Genomic DNA, 21,133 nt, shown 5'->3' with positions numbered 1-21,133 from the left:
AGCATTGGCAGCACTGATGAGCGTGGGGCATTCAGAAGAGGCCCATAAAATTCAAAGAGCTCAAGAAATCCAGATGAGCCAGAACAGAAATTTGCCTCTCAGTCAGATGTCGCAAAGGGGTTTCTCCAGTCCTCTAGAGAAACTGTATATTGTTAACTAACAAACCATCTTAGACTATTTACAAGGTTCTAAAAGCTGTTCTGAGTCTTTAACAATCTTTTGTTAACTCCTCATATCAACCCCACAAAGCTGGGTTGATAAAATCTATAATTATCCTAATTTTAGAAATGAAACAAAACAAAACAAAAAAACTACATCAAATTCAGAGAGGTTAGTAAAACGTCCAAGATTGTCCAGCTATAAGGAAAAGAGTCAAAATGCTATTTGTTTGGCTCCAGAATCTCTGACATTAACAACAATACTATGTTGCCTTATAGAACTCCACTATCTATTATGGAATTATAATAAGATATAATAACATTATGACATCACATAATTAATATTCTGTTATTTGACAACACACAAGTTTCATTGTGCAAAGCTTTCAATCACTACTGTTTTCACTCTCAATGATCCATTTTCCAGTTAACAATAAGTGAAGGCTTTCTAATGTATTAATAATAACACAGATCATGTATTACCTTCATGAAATGTTTCAGAGGTTAGCCATTGCTCATAAAATGAAATCCATGATTGCTATCACAGTTTATGAAATAATCTGCCCGTTCCAATCTTACTTTTCAGGTCCTAACACCCTCTCTCCATCAGCTAAAGCACTCAAATGCCCTTTTTTTTTTTTTTTTTTTTTTTCTTTCCTCTGCAGTGTCTCCTTATGAGGATTGCTCCTCTAATGCCTTCTGTCAGAATTCTTCACTGACCACCCGGTCATAGATCTCTCCCAGACCTCTTGTAACCTCACCGGGTTTTATTTCCTGCAGAATATTGACCATTCTTTTTGAATTTTTTCATTGTTCATTTTGAAAAACTGCTCATCACCCTTGCCATAGTAGAAGCCTGGCACCTTGAAGGGAGGAACTTGCTGCAGGGTTCTCTGAGGTGTGAGGCATGGTGACACCTAGAACAGGAAGATGACACCCCAATGACAGTTGGCACTCCGTTCTTTTTAATAAATAAGCGAATGGATGATCCAAGGAAATAGATTAGCTAAAAGCTTTCATCCAATCAATGATTAAATTCTGTTTACCTTCTCAGGAAAAAGTCACTCTAATGGCTAGCATAAAATGGGTGATTTATGAAATTTCCAAATCATTAGAGAATCAATATAACATAATGCACAGAACTCTGAAGTTAAACAGACCTGCTCTGAATCCTGACATCTTTAATCAGAAGCCTTATAAACTTGGGGCAAATTATCTGATCTAGTTATGCCACCACAGATTCTTCAAGGTTAAAAATAGGATGATCATAAATTGTATAATGTATAGATTAAATAAAATATATATTTAGTTCTCATAAAACTTGTTGTTCAATAAATGTTAGCTATAATAATAATTACTATTATTATTACAAAAAAAATAAAGTGAAATTTTTCCTCTTATAGTTTATCAATGATTAATAAATATAGCTAGCACTGAAAATTTCCAAATAAAAATAAGTATATTGCCTTAATTATTTGTCTGAAATATTTCTATTTGTTATTTTGGCTTTTAGTTTGGGGTTAAGATAACTATAAAAATAGGGTTTGATGCATTACTATTTAACATCTTTTCTGAAATTGTAGGAATAAAAGAATAACCACTCAATTTCAGACAATGAGAATTAGAATTCAACCACGTGATACTTTTTTATGATGCTTGAATACAAAAGGAATTTTAATTTTTCTTATATTCAGTTTAAACATGTAAAAATTATCTAAAACTTTAAAAACTATAAAATCCATCCTAGTATAAATCCAAAATATTCCTATTTAACATATTCAACCCATACCAATATCTAACTATAAAAATTCAAAAGGCCTACATAATACATAATAGTAATCTCCTTTAACTCATATCTATTTGTCACTTCAATGACATCTATATATGGCATTACTTTGGTGACATCATGGTTTTGCAAAAGGATTACAAACTTGTCTAAAATATTTGTTACCCCACTTTAGTGAAATATTATGATACTTCTTAACTGATTTAATAATAAGATATCCAAAATTGTCATCATTCAGAAAACACAGAATTTACACTTCAATGGCTAATAGCTAATAAATTTAGAAATTCATTTCTTTTTGGTGTGATGGAATGTTTTATCATTTCCTAATTGTGAAAATATCTCTTTTGGTAAGTAAACCACTGGTAGCATTTTATCTCACAGTTTCCAGTACTCTTAATCAACTTGATCTCACTTGTCAACTGTCCACTTCAAATAAGGCAATTTTTTTACTTAATTTTTCCCAAAAAATAAAATTTTGGAGGTGCTATAAGTTAAGAGGAAAATCTCAGGATATTGAACATGAAATTATAAAGTAGTAATTGACTGATAGCTTTTGCCAAATCTTTTATAATAAATAAATGCTGGAGACTATTCACTTTTTTCACTATAGGGAAATTCCTATAAGTACATACCTAGAAAGTCATCAAAACAAAATATGCTGGTCAGATGGTAAATGCCCCAGTTTCACTAGCATGATAAAGGTTGGTCTACCTAATCTCTGGCTATCTATATTAAAATATATATTGCCTGCATTTCTATAGTTATTTCTAAGCAGAAAGTTTTTAGAGTAAATTAATAATTCAAAATTGAAGGAGGAAATGGCTTGGAGTGGAGTTTATATTTCTCTTTGTTATTATTCTATTTGGGGAAACCCATGCTGTTAGAATAAGTATATTTTTTTCCTATAGAACAAAATTTCAGTGTTCCCTTTGGGAGGCACAGTTGTAAATGAATACAGGGATCATCAGTTATTTTCTAGCATTTTAAACCTAAACAAACAAATGAACAAATAAACAAAACTGTCCTTCCTTTATTTCTTGGCTTTTGGGTACATGGTCTTGCTCTTTACAAGCTGAAGGGGCAGGGTTAACACATGCACATCTTCCTTTCCTAGTTAAAATCCACAAATCACATGTAAAGTATTCGTTAAAAATAAAAGGTGGGAGTGGATAAAGTATCTCCTAGAAAAGAATCAAATTAAAAAATTTTTAAAAAGAGTCTGGTAGATTATAGTGATTAAACCATCTATAAAATATTTCAATTATAAAGCCCCCTCTGCAGCTCCTACCAGACTTTCCATACTGTCAGCTCTATGGAGTTTAATAACTCTAAAAGCATCCAGATTTTCTTTCATTGATCAGATTGTCCTCTTTTCCTTCCTGGTTTTCATTTGATTAGAAGAATGTGAAAAAGGTTTATTGAAGCAGCCTAGGAAGGAGGAAAATATTTAAAAGGCCCTAGCAAACAAACTGTTAAACTGCAAGCAGCGATGTACAGCACAGCTCTCTTTACATGAGGCTTGGGAGGCATTTTACTGAACTGTCTGTGAAAGAGCTATGTAAAGCTAGGGGATTGAGGGAGTTGAAGTGAGAAGGCACAAAATTGTAATGCTTCCCAGAGTGGTCGAGCTCAGCTCCATCCCCCAAGGCGCCTCCCCCTCCCCCTCTCCCCCTTCCTTCTCTAATGAGAACACATTAAGCCTTTCTCAATGCCCTGATGTGCTCTTACACTGCAGAATCCTTGCATTGCAATGCACAATGCAGTCCGAGGATTTCTAACATTATAAAGAGAGAGAAAATGCTTTCTAGACAGCTCATCCAACCCCTCCCCAGCGCTCAGCAGGGATTTAAGTGTGTCTACTTCTACTGAAAGTAAATGCATGTTTTTGCCCCCAACTAAAAAGGGACTTTTTCCCTGTTTCTTGCTCACAAAGGCATCTGTATATTCTCCCCAAATCTTACTCTTACACTGTGGACATTGTCAGAATTTGGAATTGTAGACCACACACACATAGTTTATGCTCTTGGTTTATAATACTTTCACATTTTATTTCTTCACACACATTGTCCATTATTTTTAAGCTCTTCTTGAAGATAAAGGAAATATTTAACACAGCTAGAAAGACTGCAAATCCAAATTAATTTTAGGAATAATTTTATCACTTAATTTCTATTCTATTTTTGGACACTCACCACCCAGCTTCTTTAGACTTTGGTAAAAATTTCATAAAAATAATTAAAATGAGAGTGTCTGTTCAAGTTTATGTAGTCTATTCAATGCACAAAAATTCTGAATTTTCTCCCCATGGGAAATGCTTTCCACAAGCTCACATTCTGCTGTTGCTCAGCACAAGGACAGTTTCTGAGTCACCAGGAAAGCTAGAAATGATAGGCAGCAGGATGAAACCTCTGGCCTGACCAGGAGTTAAATGCTGGTAGGAAGCCAAGCCAGCTTTAAGACCCCTGCTAATGGTCTGGGCCCCTCCCCTGCTGGCAGAGTTTCAGCCACAACTATGAAAAATTGATCTGATCAAATACAACCGAATGATAGCTTGAAACTGGGAGGAAGTTTGACTTTTCTGGCAGAGGGAAGATGCATATAAAGTTTTGTAGTTTTAGCAATTTTAGGTAATTCTTTTCTTGTTTTGATGTTTAATGTCACACCCTCACCCCCACAAACAATTCACATACTAAAACAAGCTCAGAATGGAAAAGATGTACTGTTCAGTTTGTAAGCTCTCATCAGGGGAGAGAGCTAGCAAGGTTGGTGCTGGATGGGAGATGACTGATATGTAGTTGGCTTGGGGTGAAAAATGGAAAGTAAATTATTAACTGACACCTGGATGGTGGCATGCCAGTCAAATTCCAGGGACTAACCCTCAGTACTTGTACTGTCCTTGCCCTTGCTTGTTTTGAGAGGAAATGATGCCCCTCCCCCTTCTGGCAAAAATGAAGAGCTTCATCAGTCCCAGACAGTCTTTCTGACACAGATCAGGGTCAGTTCAGACAGGAGCAATCAAGCAGAGTGTTGGGCATCTTGAAGGCAGAACTGCTGAATGTGTGGCTTGCTATATTTTGTTTTATTTGCTTTCTGCCAATTATTTTTATCCCTGTCCCATAAGTATATCTTCTATCTAATATAATTTATTCAAGTCAACCAATATTATTGACTAACATCTAGGTACAAGGAAATTAAGAAATGTGCTGACAACTGGAGAAGGTAGATGATATTATATTCAAGGTCTCCTGGCCATAGTTTGAGCAGGAATTTTTATCCAGCGTGTGATAAACAGGAGTTTGTTCCAGCACAATTCTCCAGCTTTCTTCATAGATTTGCAGCCACTCCTGAGAGAAGTCCTTGCTTATTATGGCTAGGCTTTTCACAGGCTTCTCGACTGGAGAAGGTCCACCTGTCCTTTGGAAACCAAAAGAAACTCACTCAGCTAAAAAGCATGAAGAGATGCACAGGCTCTGTTAGACATTTATTGTAAAAGTGGGTAGAGAAGGCAAAGAGATTCCAAATAAGGGGGTGACCACTTCCACCTGGGACATCTAGGGAGAAGGAGGCACCGGACACATGATTCAATGACTGATATCTTCAAGCTCTACCTTGACATTTTCTTTAATTTGTCCTTATGTGCCCTTATCATCACTGCCTGAAACCATGAGTAATTATAACAAGCATGGTACTTTGCCATGTTGCAATTTAAGAGTAACCAAATCCTAGAGAGTAGACACACACACACACACACACACACACACACACACACACACACACACACTTCATTATCAAATAATCCTTCCGGACCCAGTTTTCTCTAGATTTTCTGCACCTGCTTTCTTTAATATGAATGTTTTGGTGATCTGACTGAGAAGTTTTTAGATTATTCAGGAGCCAGGTACTTCATAATTCTATAATTTCTCTAGTTGATAAGAAGAGTGTTTATTCTAATTTCCAGAGTATGTGCAATCTCACAAAGAAGCCAAAAACAGGAGGTAAAATGATTTTGTCCAACAGAGTGTGTGCTTAAGTCTGGTTTTTAGGCAGCAAGATAGCCAAACATTTCCAACAACAGGCAGTTGCCAAAAACAGATTTTCATACAGTTTCCCGAGTTTTTAAAATTTTCTTCTTCTTCTTTTCCAAACTTAATGGTTTTCTTTATTGGCTGATGCTCAGCTTCAGCACATTAGAAAATAAAATAAGTTAACATATATCATTAGAGACAGGTCCTGTAACACTAATCTGAATATTGACATATTTTAGTTGGATAATCTGAAAAGGAATATTCCGGGTCTTAATTGGGTGCTTTAATCCTTTCTTTTTGGTAAAACAAATTTTTATTGATTAAAAACAAAACTCAAATTCACTTTTCCTTATTGTAATTATTGTTATATTCTCAAGAATTTGAGTCTTGATTGCTTATCCCTACTCTGCTTCCTCCCACCCCCCACCCCCCGTCTTTTATGCTTGTTTGGGATGCCAGAGAAAATAAGACTGATTCAAAAGGCACTTCACAGATGTAGTTATTTTTTTTTTCCTGATTATTAGTAATCATGGGAACTTTTTATAGAACACCTAAAATTTAAATGCAGTCTAGAGGAAGACAATACGCCTTTGTGTCTGTTGAGTGAAACCTCCTATTTCCCTTTGTTGTCTGAATGTATTTCACCCTTCTGTCAAAGTGTGTCCACTCTAACCTTTCCTTTCCCACTGCTGGCATCTCTCCAGTCTCCAAAATGCATGTTTGACTCCCTTCTGACACCTTTATCTGATACAGTCACAACACTTCTTTGCATAATGAGCAGGCATTCCCTACCCATCAGAAAGGTAATTAAAAAAATGTTTAGATTTTTGTTTTCATAGACGTAACAGTATAAATGCAACTTCTGCTCAATTAAGCTCCAGTGTCATCGAGGGGGGGGAGGGGAGGAATGGTTCTTTTAATAAGAGCAAGTTCCATGCTTCTTTCTGAACCCTGGAGATGTGGATTTGTGCTTTTCCCTCCCCCATGGAAAGGAATCTTTAAATAAAGATGTCTTCATCTGAATTGACCACCGTTTATAAAAGCAAATCTGGTTGGGGCTCTGCTGCTTATGCTAAAGGAACATTCCTCCCCATTACAACGGCATTTGCACATTTATAGGAGGAATAAAGAAAAAGATGCATGATACATGTGAAGGAGCCTTCTCTCTGCCATCCACAGAAAGAAGAACTAAAAGGATTATAAAAGTTCAGATTAAAATGATATAAAATCTAGCATTTGGCTCCAACACTAGTGCCTTGGTCCTCTGAAGCTAATCTGTATGCACTCTGTGACCTCCTCGCAGCGAACCCTGCTAAATATATTATTCCCACGGGGGCTTTCACTGCTGCTTGGTGTCAGAAATCAATATGTATGAGGCGCGTGGATGGGAATTTCTAATAGATCTGCCTGGCCCTGTGCTGCTTTTCAATATCTGCCTTGGACTATTAGTGCCGGCTCGGTGCCTGTGAAATAACCGAGATAATCTTTTAAGGTGCACTGTTAAGGTGGAACCTAAATGTTGCTGTTTCAATTAAAACAAAAATTATATTCATAAATCAGTCAGGTCTGTGTCACCTTGCAGAGTCACTCTGGAAGGCTGATTAGAAACAAGGTGGGATTTAAAGCTTTTAGGAGTGAAATGTTATTTTTAACTTCTATTTAGAGTTCAGAGAAAGGTTTTACATTTTAAGGCTAATGATATGTTTAGAGGGGAAGGGTATCAGATTAGAAAGGAATTTAGAGAGCTCAGAGTTCTCTAACCTAATAATGGGCATTTTATTTGGTCATCTTACATAAAGGGAAAAAAGGAGTCATAATATATGGAGAGCAAAGTCATTTTTCCCATATTAGATGAGAACACATTTGTATATGGCTCTTTTCCATATGATCTATTCACACTGAAATTATCACATGTGTAATTTTGGTTTTCAAGTAACAGCAAACCAATTTTATAATCATCAAGCAATCCTGCCTTATCATTATCCTGTACTTAAATCTGTGTAGCAATTTGGAGATAAAATTGGGCAAGAAAGTATTTCAATAAAGTTCAATGTTACCTGCCCTCATTGTTGAATATCTTCCCTTCTCAGGTACCCCAGTAGCAAGAGCACATTGCAAAAAGTTGTGGGTCTGAGCTATATGGAGCAAGGCACCAGTCTCTTGGTTCTCATTGTTTTCTTCTTTGTTTTCAGGTTAGTGTTCAGAGTTAGTTGTTTCAGTTTAATGCACAGAAGTACAGTACCCCAAAACTGCCAAAAAAACCTTCATTACTGGTAGTAGTAGCTTCAATATTAATGTGCATGGGAAAGAGGGAGGAAGACTGTAATCTATGCATATATGCATCTGACTTTTCATGTAGCAAGGCTGGGTTCAAATCCCTGCAAGGAAGAGAGGATCATATTTGGTCACCTCTAGCTCTGTTGCCTTGTGAGGTTGTCACCCTACCAAAGGTTGAGGAACTGGCATATCACGCTTTTTTCCTTCTTTTCCTGTAGCACAGCACAATCTGACAACCCTTTGAAACCACCCTGTTTGTCGGGCCCTCTCTGGATTGTATGTGAGGACTTGGCATACAGTCAGTGGGGTGGGCCTCAAAGCTGGAAACTCAAAAAATGAACTTGAGGAGCATAAGGCTGGAAACCTCTCAGGTCATTAGGAAGTTGTCTTTAAAAACATCTCAATCTATTTGGACTTGATTCTGACTATCAATATAATGATTGATGGGAAAGGAAGTGCATACATTTTTATTTTAAAAAAATATTTTTCTACATCTTAACTGATTTTTCTAATTTAGTCAGAATTGAACTTACTGAGATAGGAATGTTTCTTCTCAGTACAAGTTTTCTAAGCAATATATAAGAAAACTTCCCTCTGAGTCAGTTTCCCTTGCACAGTAGTTTTGCTTTAGAAATGGGAACCCATGGCTATGTTTCTAGGTGATCTGTAACTGCACTTCAAAATTATTTGAATAAAAGAAAGAAAAAACTAGAAGCACAAGAAACCAAACTACTCTTTGACTGCCTTGTGGAGGAAATGGAATTTCATGTGCTAACTTCATTCAAAATATCACCAGAACTCACGAATAAAATATCGTTGTTTATAAAGTTGTACCACTACCACGAGAGTCATTTCTTGTTTCCTCCATCATCCAATAAGGAGAAAACAAGCTACTCAGCTTAATTTTCAACTGCCTATAAAATACTAACAGTCATGATCTAACATGAGAAATCCCCAGCAGTTTAATCTCTTAGAAGTTCCTCCCCTGTAAATCCCTCCCTCTCTCAACCCTTCAATTAGAGATTTGTGAAAACAAACAATCTATGTGTTTTCTGCATCTCCCAGGGAGGTGTAATGTTGTGAAGCAGTGGCTATCAGCTTCAGCAATGGTAAGGGATGATGATGGAGTTTTATAAACAAGGGCTTTTAATGAGTGTAAATTTTAAAAAGGAAGGGAAAATCATCATGTACACAGTAGTGTTAAACTGTGTGCATCTAAATTGGCTGAATAAGAGTAATTATTCTTAAGAAATTTCATAAAAGGCAAAGTCAAGGTAAAAACAAATACTTTTAAAAAAATATTTTTATGAGTTGTTAATGGACCTTTATTTTATTTACTTATTTATATGTGATGCTGAGAATCAAACCCAGTGCCTTACACATGCTAGGCAAGTGCTCTACCACTAAGCCACAACCCCAGACTCCCAAATGAATAATTTTTGGCAGTGATTTCTTATTGAAATATTGACATCAAGGCATAAACCAAGCAAAACATGTAGTAACGTATATTATAGCAATAGAAAGATTTGAGGTTAAAATGAGTGTACACATGTTTATATGAAGAAAAATTTCTGTTAAATATTCTCACCTCCAAAGTTGGAGACAATGCTCTATTGATGAATTTGCATCTTTTTTGCAGAGTCAGCATAATTTTATCTATCATGGAATATCTGAAGAATTACATTGTTTAACATTCTTATCCTCATTACAAATCACTTACTTCTACAATCATTAGAACACCATGAGCAATCATCATTGAAATGTTTCTGAATCTATCCATCTAACCAAGAAAACTAAAAACTTATCTTTTGTCACTAGATTCTCCAAAATAGAGGTCCAAAATAAGGAGGTCTTGATTTTACAGTCAGTATCTTTGAAGTAAATTCTACCACTCAGCCAAAGAATAATAACAGATATTCAACCATTTCTGTTCCTACATAGGATTAGAGATAATTCAAGCATAGCATCAAGCTCTCATATAGGAAGAGAGTCTCCACTCATATATATACATAAAAAAAGAGTCATATCTCAATCTTTTGTGCAGATCTAGAAGTAAAAAGGCTTCATTTTACAAGTTTTGTGCTCTTCCTCCAGTGAGACAGGAATTTTCTACAAAGACATTTAAAATGCATTGCCACTTCTCTCAATCTGATTAGATATTTCTCTCCCTTTCTGGTCATTTCTTTATCCTTTATATCAATATTTCAGCCTACAAGAATATAATGTTTAACTAAGTAGACCGCATATACCAGAAAAAAAGGAAATTGTAAAAGACAGAGTATAAGGTAAAGGATCTCCTCCCCCTATGAAATTAGAAACTCCTTGAGGACATCAAACCCATCATCTTTCTTTACAATTCCATGGCTCCAACTAGAAAGCTATTATTGAACATCTTTAAGTTTTAGCCAGTGTACCAGGTGCTATAAATAAAAGGCTAATAAGGTTTAATGCCCACATAGAATAAAGGAGAATGAGCTGCAAGTAATATTTAAAGTATTACCTAGTAAGTTCAATGTGTCCTGTGGTTCTATTAAAGTTAGGTTTTCAGTTTGTTCAGCTCATTATGATCACCCGAATGCACAGCCATACAGCCATGCAGCCACATATGGTTACCTAATCAATGTCCAGTCAAAAAAGAAAAAAAAGAAAGGCCATCGTCACTTAAGGTATTTCTAAGACAAGAGACTTTAATGCCAGGAGCTCATTACAAAGAAGTTACAAGACTGTCAAAGCCAAAGAAAGAAAGAAGTGACCAGTGAAACAATATGAAGTCCAATCACTCAGAGCCCAGGAAGTTGCTCTTGCCAGGGTCTGAAATCAGCAACCACTATTGGTCTGGTGGGGGGAGTGAGGATGAGGTGCTGTGGGAATAGCACCCTGCTGAGCTGGAGAGATCAAGGAGCATATACTTGTGCTAATCTCACTGGAAGTGCTGCTGCTGCTGCTGCTGTTAGAACACTACTGCCTGAGCAGGAGCTTGGATCCCCTGCTGCTGCAGCCTCTGTGGGAAGCAGCTCCTGAAGCTGGGGACTGGGAAGGAGCAGCTGCCCCCCCCCTTTGTCTTCCAACTCCTACTAGTGCATCCCATTGGCAGAACCTAACTAGAAGCCAGCTGACAGGGAAGTCTAGAAAACTAGTTTGCAGGCTTTCAACCTTCTGAGATACTAAGAAGAACAATGAAAGGTGGAAATAGAGCTGAGAGACAATAGACAAATAACCAGCCAAGTAGCTTTTCAAATAACATGTGTTGAATAAGCAATAGAATCTACAAACTTTACAGAGAAGGAATTGGTAACTCCGCCTGGAACCGCATGTTAAACTGCAGTGATTTCCTAATATTTTGGGCAGCAAAATTAATATTTTTTTCAAGTGAAATTGTAATAAGAAGCTCTAATATATATAGTGACAAGAGCAGGCACTGAAATTTTAAGTTGAAATGCATTTTGGTACAGGTTACAGGTTATTATGGAGTTATTTAGAATAAATAAAGCTGTTTTGAAAATTAAAACATAATATATTAGGGATTCTACCTGATAATTGCAGTCAGAGTTCATAAAATTCCAAATGAATTTTAGGGGTTTTCCTAATGAAGTGTTTTTTTTTTCCCACAAACCTGTTCTAATAAATTTCTGTTCTAATAAAAACAGTGCATTTGACAATTATTCTCAAATTATTATTAAAGATATCAAAAGGGCCATAATAATAGCAGTATTTCACTATAGCAAGTCTTATTTTAATATAATTAATTATAATATAAATTTATGTATATCCAGGCAACAGTTTACCAAAACTTAACTGTATATAGTTAAATCTTTGAAACACAAAGTCACATTTTTAAAAAAAATCAATAAATAATACTTACCTACAACATTTAGGATACTCCTTCTCCCTTTTTAAGACCTGACTTGACAAAGAGTCTGGCTGTGCCCATATAGCTCCTCTGCTCAAATAATCTTAATATTTCTCCACAGCCCACAAGATAAGCAGTCAATGCCTAGCTGGCCTAGAATTCAAAGACTTTTAATGTTTGAAATGTAAATAATATTCCAATCATGTATTTCAAGATTTATTTACACGAACCCTCTGCTTCGACTCATTTGTCCCTGCACATTATTCATATTTTTCTGCCTTTTCACTTTCAATCAACTCATTCCCTGTATGAAATTATTTTCCTTATTCTATTCCCAGAAACTCCTCCAAATACCTACACCTCATGCACTTTGGTTGTCTTCTTGGTATCTGCCTGTGTGTGTGTGTGTGTGTGTGTGTGTGTGTGTGTGTATGAGAGAGAGAGAGATTTGAGAGTAAAACTTCCATAATTCAACTTTTGAATAAAGCATTCCAAAGATGAAAAACCCATGAGACAATCATGTTGCACGGTTTGCTCACAAGCAACCATTATGAACCTTGATTCTCAGAATTTGTGGAATATGTAAAATGAAAAAATAAAAATCTTAAGCTACAGATATCTCAAGTATTCTCACATGTGCTGGCAGGCCTGTACCGAACTCCCCTCACCCAAGGGCAGATAGCAAAAAAAAAAAAAAAAAAAAAAAAAAAAATGAGGCATTTATTTATTGAGCCCAAGTTTACTTTCAAGATCCTTCTCAACACTGTGCTCTTGAAGCCATTATTCATCACTCAGGATGGAACGGGAGATAGCTCTTAGCCATCCATGATGCTCGATCAGTGTTTTAAATATGGTAATTAGTATTTTCATTTAACATTAAATGTTATTTCAAAATTTTGTCCCGTCAATTGGACTATAATTCAGATGTTGACAGGGACAAAATGTAAACGCTGGCCTAAGCAAGTCTCAACACATAATGGGCACTAAATAAATATTTGTTCAATATGATAAAATTTATATAGAGACAGACTTGTAGTTCTAGTGTATTTGGATTCATTTATATACATTGAACCCACACCAAGGAGTGTAGCTCAGGAGAAGCTAGAAATTTCCATAAAACGTGTTTCCTTTACTGAATGTTTGGCTTCAATAGAGCATGTTCGGTTGAAATTCCTGACACAAATCTCCTGAGGATCACAGCCAAACATAAACCCATTTGAAATGGTCATAAACTCTTCTGCCACCTCCTAGTTAGAATGCCTCTTTATCAACTCTGGACTCAATCACACAGCTACTACCCACATCCAGGGTATCAGTGCCTATACTAGAGTCTGAATCATTTCCTAGTTCTAAACTTGCCTCTCTTCAATCATCCTTAACATGGACATATAAAGTTGTCTATTGAAAATCCAAATATGATAATGCCACAACTCAACTCAAAATTTTCTTATATATAAACTTGGAATAAAATGTCTTTCATAAACTGGTCCTAGTTAGACCCTCCAATGTTGTCATTTCTATTTATTTATTTATTTGTTTGTTTATTTATTTATTTATTTATTTAGTGTGGTGCTGGAGATTGTGCATGTGAGGCAAGCACTCTGCCAACTGAGATATACCCCCAGCCCTCAACATTGTCATTTTTAATTGTGGTACTTCCTATGAATATAGCTGAGGAAACCATGTGTTTATCAAAACCCATTTATTTTTTTAACTGTTCCCATAACTACACTGCATTTCCCAGCATCACTTGCCATTAGGAGTGTTCAGATGACAAAATTCTGAGCGATGGAATGTGGTCAAGAATGATACGTGTCATTTCTGAGTCAGAGTGGTTAAGAGATGGGTATGTCTTTCCCGAGATGTCTTTTTCTATCTATCTGCCTGCCAAATATACAGGACTTCCAGTAACTAGAAAAAAGATCCACAGGATTGGGTATGTAGCTCAATGGTAAAATCTATGCCTAGCATACACAAGGCCCTGGGTTGGAACCCCACCACTAAAAAAAGTTTAAAAAGAGATATATTATGCTATTCAGTATGGACCCCTGATTTATTATGTGAGATGCTACCCCACCTGAAATACTGGCAGTAGAATACAATTTATGACTGGGGGTCGGGGATGTAGCTCAATTGGTAGAGCTCTTGCCTTGCACATACAAGGCCCTGGGTTCAATTCCCAGCACTAAAAAAAAAAAAAAAAAAAAAAGCATGACCCCAGAATACAATTTATGACTTATATTTAATAGAAATTATCATCTCTGCACCTTATATATGATCCTTACCCTAGCTATCTACTTTTCCTGCAATGATTCAGATGTTTTCTCAGTTCTAAGTTTGGCACATGATATTGACAGTCTAGAATGCTCTTCATTCCCTGTTACTTTCATTTCTCTCATTCCCAATCATCTGTCAGATTTCAGGTTAAACTCAATTCTTTCCAAAGTTATCCTGATCATCCTAACCTTTCCCTAAGACCAGATATGAGCTCTTTTTATGTGGTTTTATAACACTGTGTACCTACCTTATCCCAGTGCTTATCACACATACATTGTATTAAAATTTCCTATTGATCTGTCTTTTCCAGCACTCAAAAAGTGGGATCATGACCTCATATGGTTATTAAGTAGCAGCTTGCACAAGTACTGGCACATAGTAAACATCTCAACCCTGTTTTGAAATACTTCTGTAAATCTACCTTCATCTATTCTTTAAAGGAAAAATTTCCATTATTTACTCTTGTAGTCCTTTATACATAAGGAACTAATATCTCTTGATCTGTGTTTGTATTTTTATTGGTATTTTATTGATTCTTGTTTGCTCATTGATTACAAACTTTGAAGTTATATAATTTCATGAAACTGTGAAAATTGCAAGTGATCTGTCCGAAACCTCTCCTCTGATATGCCCTGTTATTCTGTAAACTTTCTGGGATAAAAGAAACCTGCATTTCATGTTATTATAGAAACTCCTATTTGTCTGATCCTGCTTATCCTTGTTAAACTGCCTCCATGGAGTTTCCTCTGAAAATTAATAGATGCCCTGCTCTTCTTGCCAAACACCAAATCATGGGCATGTCATTTGGTTACATCTGTGCACAGAAAACCTGTCCAAAAACTACTCATCTAACTGCGAACTTAGCCACTCCACCCAACTTGGCAAGAGTTTTCTGCACAAGGCATTTCAAACTGTATGTACTGTCACTAACAGAAATGAAATGTGGAGAAGACAATTCACTTATCATCTTGCAGTGACAGAGCTCTTTTCCTTGGTTTCTTTGTCACACTAGGTAATGCCACTATATCAGCAGCCAGCCACATAGGAAATCTTGGAGTAATTGTCAACTCATCACTGTCCTTTGTTCTACAGATCTACTTTCCTCAACTCTAGCTGTAATTGTTCTGATACTTTCCAAATATGGCCCTTCATTAGGCTTTCACTTTAGGACCTTCTCACATATATCATGTTAAAATCCTCTCATCACAAGACTTTCTGTGCCCAGTAATACTGTAACATAGGAAAATGCATGACTTTGGGGGCCAGAAAGATATGCATCAAAATCTTTGCTTTGCTGAGACCTAGTACAGATTAGTCAACCTGTCTGAATCTCTGGGTTTTTTTTCCATTGGCAAAATGGTAATAATAATGTTAACGTGTTCAGTTGCAATGACTTTTTAACAATTACATATACATCAAAATAATCTATCCAAAGCTCAAATAATCAAACTAATAAATAAACTATTGTATAAATATCTAATGAAAGCCTGAAAATGTCAATATTATATTTTAAAGATTTTGCAAGCTATTAAAATAGACTGAAAGCCAAGCACAGAAAATAGATCACTGCAATCTGTACATCTGATAAAGGGTTATTATCCAAAATAACAAGCTATTCAAACAACTCAACAGCAGGACAATTTGTAACCCAATTAAAATATAGGTAAAGGGCCTAAATAGACATTTTCTCAAAGAACAACAACAAAAAGTGACCAGCAGGTGTATGAAAAAAATGCACAATGTCCCTGGTCACCAGGAGAATTCAATCAATTTTGATTGAAATATCTCCTTACATCTATTAGAATCCTTATCTTCAAAAAGACAAAAGATAATAAGTGTTGGTATGAATATGGAGAAAAGGGAACACTTGCACACTGTTACTGAGAATATAAATTTGTATAGCCATACAGAAAACTGTATGAAGGTTCCTCAAAAACATTAAAAATTGAACTACCATGTGACCCAGCAAGCATATTACCTTGGATATATGCACAAGAAGTGAAATTGGTATATGAAAGAAGCACCTGCACTACCCTATTTACTGCAGTATTATATACAGTAGCCAATATATGGTATCAAACTAAGTGTTGATCAGTAGATGAGTGGATTAAAAAAATGTAGTACATACATACAATGGAATACTATTCAGCCATAAAACAGAAGAAAACCCTGTAATTTTTTATAAGATGAATGAACCCAGAGGACATTAAGTGAAATAAGATCAACACAGAAAGACAAATGTAGTATAACGTCACTCCACCCAAAATGGAGTGGAATACAAAAGAATTAATCTCATAGATATAAAGAGCAAAACAATGATTACCAGGGCTAAGAGAGTTGGGTGAAGTGAGGAGGTTGGCAAGCTTTTGGTTAAAGGATACAAAATCCCAGCAGAAATCAGGACTAGAGATGTATGTGCATTGTGACGATAGCTAATAACATCAAATTGCACTCTCAAAATATGCTAAGAGTGACTGTAAAGGGTTTTTTTACCATTAAAAATGATAATTATGTGAGATAACGCCTATGTTAGTTAGATTTAGTCATTCCACAATGTGCATATATTTCAGAACACCATGCTATATGTGATAAATGTGTTTATGTCAATTTTAAAAAGAGAAAACTACAGCCTGCTGGGTATATTTCTTTTCCTTGAGAAATTTTACATTTGACAGTTAAATGGAAATATTTTTGTAGGCCAAAAAATTATTACTCAGAACAATTGTTGAATAAACAAAAATGGAAGAAGGAAGAAGTCTCACTTGATTGTTACCTTTGTCACATCTGCAAAGACTATTAAACCTTGGATTTTCTGTAACAGGCTTTACCCAATCTGATGGATCCTCCTTGGAGTGGGCAGACTTCATGGAAGGACCCCTGGCTCTACAGGTGGAGTACCTTCACTAACACTCAACTTTATTACTAGTTATTGATCTTAGTCAAGTACTGAACTTTTTGAGTTCAATATATAAATTGCAAAAAAAATTAATTTTCAGGATTACTTAAGCAGGGTAATCACAAACAGCAAGGCAGTTTGTAATTACACATTCACATGAGAGAATAAGTAGACTTAAAAGAGTCTATTGGTCAGATTGTGAGTGCTGGTGTAGGGTTCCCTTCACCATGAGAAAAGAGGGTGTTTCCTTTCCAAAATTTCTTTTACTTATTAAACTCTCAGGGGGGTATATCTACAAAGAGAATGTAGTTTCCTAATTTATCCAAAGTTATAATGATAGGCTTGCTGAGGTCCTGGTTGTAAAAACAAAAACAAGAAAGAAAATTTAACTAAAGAATTCTACACAGGTGAAAAGTATTATTAATTAAGAGAAAAATACAAAATGGACCAAAGAAATAATATATGTGACAAACTATATGATACTAAAATCATGGAAATACTTAATCATACTAGTAATCAGACAAATGCCAATTAAAGTAACTGAAATACTCTTTTCTCATAAAAATAGTGAATAACAAATTAATAATACTCAACAGTGAGATGAAGATGTACTGAACAGAGACTATTTGAGCTTAATTGACACAGACTGTCTTATAATCCTTTTCACACACACACACACACACACACACACACACACACACACACACAAAATTATCAGAGCCTTTTAAAAATAATCCAACTTAGGAAATTTCCAGAAAGCCTATACCACTTACAGTCTTCAATTTCTCTTTTTGTAGGAAACCAAATAAAATATATTGCAAAGAAATTATGACAAGTAATTGTGAAGAAATTGGTATTAACAAAGTCAGAAAGCTTTCTACCTAGCACCCTTCAAAAATAAGAGCAATGTAAATAGAGATGTCACATGGTTTGGTGCCTTTGTAAGTGACAGGTTTACTACATACAAATCAACTAGAATCTGTGAAAACTGAAAAAAAAAAAAAAAAAGCTCTTTTTTTTTCAAATATTTACTTTAACCTGTCTAGTAAAAGAAGAAAATATCCCATATGTCTATGTCCATTCCCTTTTGTTACATACAATACTCAGATAAAGTATGAACAGCAAGAATATTTGCTCTTCTGCTTTTTTCTAGTATAAATTCTTGTTTTGTAGCTTTAAAATCTGTGATCCTTTTCTAATCTTTCTCATTTGCTAGGGAAGTCCCATAGCAATGACTCTTTGAATTCATCACCTATGGAATCCATTGACCCTTTCTATTTTTACTTTTCACGATATCTTCATATTCTCTTTTCCCTTTCCCAGTTTAAACTCCACATCACATCATCATAGCCACCACATTACACAAACAGCTTCTTTGCCCCTCTGTCTTCCCACAGTTCTTTCCCCTTAAACCGGTTTGTTTACATTAGTTCACACTCCTGTTGGTGAACATGGATGGAGAACAAGTCACAGCCCTGTTGACAGGTTTGGCTTTTTAATCAATGACCACAAACTTCAAGGTGCTCTTACCCCACCCCACCCTGATAAGCTTAGCACACACACTTGCCCTGTTCTCTTCAACTTCTATTTATTTGCATAATAAATAGAAGAATAAATAGAAGAATCCTTTCCCCTTTCATGGTTAATACCTTCTCACAGCCCCCGCAACTCAGTTAATGACCTTTTCTATTTCATTAAGAAAGAATTGGAAAAAAAGAGCTCTGTATCCTCTGCCACCAAACTGTCAAAAGCTATGTCTAATTTGGTGATGAGGCATTCTGTGTGATTCATTTCTTCTCTTCTGAACAGTGAATCAGGTCCACATGATAGGTATTTTTTTTACTCAGTCTGTCTTTGAATCTAACATTAGGGTCTCAGCAAGTTACTCAGAAATTGGCATTGGAGTTTGTGTAAGGGTTTTTCTGACAAACTCTTTAGTAAGTCATGAATCTATCCAATGATTCTTCTGAACATCAGCATAAATTATTATATGGTGATATTTATTTTAAAAGAATATTCTAGTTTATGTGTTATATTGCATAATGTACAGCATTAACATTAATCTAAGAACTCTTATTTTTGCATTTTTCTTCACAAGGCATTTCTGATTCATAGCCTTGGATTACAATTCAGGAAACCACTACAGAAGTATGAAGCAGAAACCTGGTACAATTGCCCTTTCCTATTTCCAAATTGGTTTTAAGATCTATATCTGTGTGAAATACTATAAGTGAAAATTGTGGCAATTCCAAAAGAAAGATGTGCCAGTCTTCAGAGCCCTAATTCTTTTAACTCATTGATAATGAGTTTTTATATGAAAGATAGTCAAATGATAGTGAGGAAATGCTATGGTGGTCAGGATGAGTGGAGAAAGGATAAAGTAGGTTTATTAAAACATCACATTGTGATGATAATTATTTGTAAACAAAATGAAATAAAAGTTTCAAAAAATGAAAATAATTAAAAATTAAATCTGTACTTAAATCTCAACCTGGAGGGGAAAAAAAAACATAAAAAGATAAATGAATGGAATCTGAAGCCCAGTTTCTAAGCTTGTAAAATAAATAAGATTGCATTTTTCAAAATAAAATTTGTTAACTAGTGACACATTTTTGAGTATGGGCAAGCATTGCTATCACTGAAGAAATTTCTTATGGAGCACAAGCATCCTTTGTCTATATTTTTGCCTAATTCTTTATTCCTTGTCCTAGTATATAAATACTGTTAAAATAAGGAGCCAATATGATATACTGAAAAAGAGTTAAAAGGTATGAATTCTAATCTCATTATTACTAATTTGTGGTGGTGTGAACTTTGCTCACCTAAGTCAGTTTCATTTGTGAGATTAAAAACATTATATGCTTACAACCTGAGGATATGATAAAAATCTAATAAGTGTATGAGTGATTATTGAAATGCCAAGAATAGTTTTTTTTATTTGATCACTATTTATTTATAGTTTTTTGGTACCAGGGATTAAACTCTGGGGCAGTTGACCACTGAGCCACATGACCAGCCCTTTTTTATATTTTATTTAGAGGCAGGGTCTCACTGAGTTGCCTAGGGCTTTGCTTTTTGCTGAGGCTGGCTTTGAATTCATGCCTTAGCCTTCTTCAGCATCCCCAGCTGCTGGGATTACAGGCATGCACCATCACCATCGCGCCCAGCTGATGACTATTTATTTCTAAATTATTTTTTAATTTTGGTGGAATTATCCTTGTCTTTCGTATTGAGTAAATATTCTTCCTGAGAAATTCCACTTATTTCGACAGCAGCTACATGTATTCAGGGGTGATGCTCAAATCTATACCATTAGTCCAGAACTTTCTTCTGACCTTCTGTATATGAGTGTTCCCCCAAAATTGGGACCCCAAACTGAACTACCATTTTTCCCCCATTTTACTTAAAACCGATTGTTCCCTGGTACTGTAGGTTTCACGAAAATATGCTACCAATCACCAAGCCAGAAAGCTGGGATCACTGTAGGGTTCTTTTTCTTTCATTTCTAATAGATGGACAAGTTTTATCAGTTCTACCTTCGTAAAGTCCCTCTATATCACCATTGCTTTAACAAGCTTCTACTTTCCTGTTTCTTTGTCCTTCTCCCTTCCCCATATCTCCCTTCTTTTTCTTTCAAATTCCTCGTCAACACAGCAATTTGTTTAAAGACTTATTTTTCTACTTTTCAGAATACAATCTTCTGTGTCCCCAGGGCATATAGTAAAACATATTTAACCTTCTAGGATCCAAAGACTTTTCTTTTCTGGACTTGTATGTCCCTTTTTTTGCAGGGTGGGGGGCAGGTACTAGGAATTAAACCTAAGAGTTTTACCACTGAGCCATCTTGCCAGCCCTTTTAAC

Source organism: Ictidomys tridecemlineatus, chromosome 9 (assembly GCF_052094955.1).
Source record: "Ictidomys tridecemlineatus isolate mIctTri1 chromosome 9, mIctTri1.hap1, whole genome shotgun sequence".
NCBI classification, from domain to species: domain Eukaryota; kingdom Metazoa; phylum Chordata; class Mammalia; order Rodentia; family Sciuridae; genus Ictidomys; species Ictidomys tridecemlineatus.
The sequence above is the reverse complement of the archived record's forward strand: the minus strand, read 5'-3'. Positions refer to the sequence as shown.